Consider the following 5,248-nt stretch of genomic DNA (forward strand, 5'->3'; position numbering starts at 1 on the left):
GCTGAATCTGATCGGACTTCTGTCCTTCTGCCTCCACCTCCTGAATGCTGGAATGCTGGTGTGGGCCACCATGCCTTGTTTTATGGGGTCCTGGTGTTGTGTATCTGCTATGCAAGTTGAATCCCCAGACCCAAGTCTGCCTTGTTTTTCTTAACATGATGATCTCTAGCTCCATGAAATTTCCTGCAAATGTGACTACCTTTTTAATGCTTACATTCCAACCTTCACATACATCTGACAATCATTCAAGTCTTTCTTGGACCTCACTCCTCTAGTCCAATTCCACGGTGACACTGAAATAGCCTTGTTGGCACCACGTACTCAACTTCATACACTTCCATTCTCAATACCCTCTCTTCTTCTTAGTCTAAAGCTCATCCACTTTTCAAATTCTAGGATCTGTTCTTCTTCCATGAAATTACCATAGGGTATTGTAGTCCAAAATTCCCCTTCTGAAATTATTGATGACATTATTGTTAAAGTGGCATCATACTGCCTTTTCTTGTATCATTATGTCCTGTACCACACACACACACACACACACACACACACATATACACACATATATAATTATATATAATTGGATACAGGACATATAATACATATAATAATTATGTATTGATGACATTATGGTTGATGTGGCATCATACTGCTTTTTTGTATCATTATGTCCTGTTCCATATATATATATATATATACATACATACATATATATACATATAATTATATAATACATAATTGGATACAGGACATATAATACATAGAATAATAATTATGTATTATTATATTATTTATATATGTATATTGATTTTTTATGACAAAGTTTTTCTGTGTAGTACTGGTTGTCCTAGAACTCACTCTGTAGACCAGGCTGGCCTTGAGCTCAGAGATTTGCCTGCCTCTGCCTCTTTAATGTTAGGGTTAAAGAATTGGGCCACCGCCACCCAGCTCCTAATTATATGTTTTAGTTTTCCCAAATCATGGCTGGGGTTCTGAGGTCAGCAGCTCACAATGGAAGATGCTTTATTATGAATTTGTTTACTAGTCCATATCACTACTTCAGTAGGCGTGTATAGTCAGCACCAAGCCCATCTAACAGGTGAAGACACACATAGGAGATTAAGGAAGCCAGTGGCGCAGGAAAGCATAACCTCGCATTTCTTCATTCGGTCTCTTTCCTGTGCTTGCTTTCCCCGACGCTCTGGGTTTCCTTACTCTTTCTCTTGACTTCCCGGTCCCCTTTGTCCTGCTGGTGCTTATCTGCCAGGTGGCTGACCTTCATTGCTGAACTCTAAATTGGGAAAGAAAGTCAGTGACAGACGAAGGTGGGAGAGGCAGGCAGAATGTAAACAAGGCGGAAATGAGCTGAGGCGTGGCCCAGCGCTTGAGCACGTGCGTTCCCTCATTTCACTGGCTCACTCCCATCTCAAGAACACATTCCCTTGTCAATAAACTGTCTTCATGTCTCTTTCCAGATAAATAAATAGGAATAAGGAAAGGAAAAGAAGGTGTCAGACATTCCAGAATCATAACACGGGAAGACCATGGTTTGGTCAATTTGGTTACGCAGCATTTCTGCTTACCCTTAGGGTGTATTGTACGGCCTCACTCTTCACCTGCTAAGTCGCTTTGCTGAGTGGTTGACTACAGTTCAGCCTTAGGAAGAACTCTAGGTGGTCACTGTGGGAAAATACAGCTACGATAGAGTAAGGACTAAACATTAGGTTACAGTGACTTCAGACTCAAGATACTGCTGTAACCTGGACTGCGGCTCATCCGGTAAGGGCTGTGCGCAACGCAGCAGAAAGAACCTTTGTTCTTTGTCTCTAACGAGCAGGGGGAGAGTATTTGTCTAAAGGCTATGCTGTTTTGGGGTAGAGAGAGACAGAGAGTGGTTTAATTTATCCTTCATGAGCGACAGAATGAGAATGAAGAAAACAGTTCCCTGTGAGCTAGAACCTGATCGCTTGTGTAGTGCCCCAGGATTTTTCATTAGGTGCCTAGGGTTTGAGATGCTTGCTTCCTGGTTGCCAAGATTCTAGTTCAAAGATCAGAACGGTATCTTGAAATTAAAGCAAATCTATACACAATGACTACTCAGTTCACTGGGAATCTAGAGATGAGAGGTCTCAGTGGTGCCTTCTGTCGTGTTCTCTTAAACCTTCTTAGGCTCAGAAAGTCCCATTTTAGGCATAAATGTACCTAATTTTAAGGCACTTATATTTCAGTGACTACATATCTTTCATTTCTTTGTAAAGCGTAGAGAAAAGGAGAAGAAAATCATTGAAAAATGCTGCATAATCCAGGGCACTTCACTAAACAAACCAGAACCCCACGCATCACAATGGCGGCACATCACCCATGGTGACTTTTATGTAAATGCTCCACATTCGTCATCCCCGCCTACCTGGTGATGAGGAAAACAGTTAGGTCACAGACGGAAGCAGAATTAACTTCAGCACATGTCACGAGCTCTTGTCAGTGCAACGAAGAGGCTAACTAGATGCAGCCTTTGCAACATGATCCAGAATGTTCAGACACGGCTTTCTAACCATATGATGGCAAATTATTGAGCCAAGCCTTGGGCTTTGTGAAAACATACTGCTCTAAACAATGCTGATTCCATCTTCACATCAGCCTTGGGGTGACACTGACCACGCCTCCTTCCTGACTTGGAATGTGTTATGCTCTAGGATCTAAATGGGACAAAGCCGTGTTCCTGGAAAACAGAAGCTACAGGACAATTTAAAATAATTTTTAATTCGAAACATTGGTGGCAATAATTTTTATATCAAAACAAACATTGGTTTGTTTGTGTGAGTTTGAGAGAATAAAATCTGTAAGATTTCAAGTAAAAGGTTTTTTTTTTTTCCCTTTGTGGCTGATCTCCAAATTCTTAGGGGTGTAAACTGTCTTGTTGCTGATTAGGGGACAGGAATGCAAAGGTTTCTGATGTGTTGATTTAGAGCATTGATTAACTATCACCTAGTAAATGACACAATTCCCCAAAGTTTCCAAGTCCGGAATCTACACTTGTAATTGCTCCTCTCTTAGCATTTTAAAGAAAAAAAAACTAATGTAGCAGGTACAGGTACAACTAATGTAGAAAGGTACAGCAGGTACAACTAATGTAGACAGGTACAACTCAGAAAAACTCTCAAAAAGCCTATCCTCTATAAAAAGAAGATATTTTATTGTTACCTCTTGAGATTGTTCACCAGCATGACCCAAGAAGAGCTTACAAGTTCTTTACCCTTGGCTGTTTTACCCCTGTACATTGGCGAGTGGCTTTAGAAACAGATGCCTGTAAAGTGAGGATTCTGTAGGCTACCTAGGCTAGTTCTTTGAGGAAGAGAGTGTTTGATTTGTCCAAGCTTGATAATGGATCAGTTTAAAAATTAGTCAAAGGAGGGGAGCAGAGAAAAACGTAGAACTCAATAAAAATCAATAAAAAAAAGAAAGTGAAAAAAATTAGTCACAAGATGCTAAAGGGGTATCAAAGATGATGGAATGCCATCTCCTCTATGGGATTGGTGGGATAACATCATTTACCAATACCTTTGCACAATCCCATCTTGTTAGTTTACATCACTTTGACATGTAGACAGCATTTATTCATAGGGAGGAAAGAGTACCCAGATGAAATCAGGTCCCCTGGAACTGGAGTTACAGATGTGAGAAACCATGTGGATTGGGTGCTGGAACTGAACCTGGGTCCTCTGGAAAAGCAGCCAATGCTCTTAACTGTGGAGCCATCTCTTCAGCCCTTCATAGTTTTTGAATGAATAAACTGAGGTTTAAAAGTTTAACTAACTTGCCCAGTTAGTAAATGACAGGGCATTAATGCTTAGATTAACTTGGAATTAAGTTTGTCATCATAAGTCATAGGTTACTGAACACATACTAGGTGCAGAGTAAGTGACAGCTGTCCTAGAGAGGGAAAGGCCTTTATTATGTTTTCTGATTTTTTTAACTGATAAAGTATGCCACTGTAAAGTGCTGCACCACAAGCATCCCATCACAGAATTATGTTGAGTTTCAGGTAGAGAGTTGGCTCAATGACTCAAAGCTCAACATTGACTCCCAAAGAGAGTAAAAGCACACCAGGCAAATCCAGTTGGGGCTGCTCTAGCAGGACAATATGCTATGGTTGCAGTGGTATGTGCCATCACAGTTACTTTTAATGCATAAAGAGGACTCTTGTGAAGGGCACTTCTGATTATTTCTTCTCTAATACAATTAAATATTTTCTATTCTCTACTACTATGAAATTAAAATTGTGGCTGTTTTTAAATAGCAGAGAACTCCTGGAGCATATTCATGTCTCTGTCTCAAGGCTGGCTTAGTGCCGAGCATATATTATCTGACGTAGGATGGGTGACCTCTTACTCTTGGGGAACAGATGGTTCTCTCTGCCTGGCATCAGTTTGACAAGCATTGGCTCCACAGTTCTGGAGTTCCTGAAAGGCTCCCAGATATCAAATGCTGCTTCTGAGTAGGAACTACACAATGGCCTGCTTTTCAAAGCTCCACAATCAACCTCTCCCTGGCGAATGGCTGCCCAAGCCTTGGCCTGATGACAGGCACAGGAGGTTTTTAATATAAAATCTGAGATAAGGGATGCAATTCTTACCTTTTGATGAACTTTTTGGACTTCTTTCTATATATTGTGAATTTATAAGAATCCTTGGCAAAACTCTGAGAACTCAAGGTCTGTGCCTCAAGGCTTTTGTGTCTTTGCAAAATCTCCAGGCTGCAGTGGTGACCACTTTTAGATCACTTGTTGCTAATTGACAGCATGATGGGAAATCATTTGAAACCTGACATGATTCCTCCCTCATTAGCTCTTCTAGGTGTACATTCCATCCTATCCTTTTCTTTGTTCACAATTACAAATGATTCTTTACTTATGACATCTTTGTAGCTTCCAACTTGTCCTTGAAGTTGCACCAGTTTTCAGATTTGAAAATCTTATGAACCAGCAATCATAACTTGGCTAACAAGCCATTGTTGGTCCCCTGAGGTAACTGAGGTCAGCTTGGGAAGCATAAATTAGCAAGGTGAAAAATCACCACACCCAAGAGTTAATTTACATCAGGGCTATTCCACCGGTACAACTTCCCTAAGGACTGTGGTTTAGTTAACTTGTTCATGTTTTCAGTGATGAGGTCAGTTGGGGGCAACGTAAATTACTGTTTCCACTTAGCTTACCTAAAAAATTATTAGCTTGTTTGCTTATTGTTTTTAA

The sequence above is a fragment of the Arvicola amphibius genome, chromosome 1 (genome assembly GCF_903992535.2).
Source record: "Arvicola amphibius chromosome 1, mArvAmp1.2, whole genome shotgun sequence".
Lineage (NCBI taxonomy): Eukaryota > Metazoa > Chordata > Mammalia > Rodentia > Cricetidae > Arvicola > Arvicola amphibius.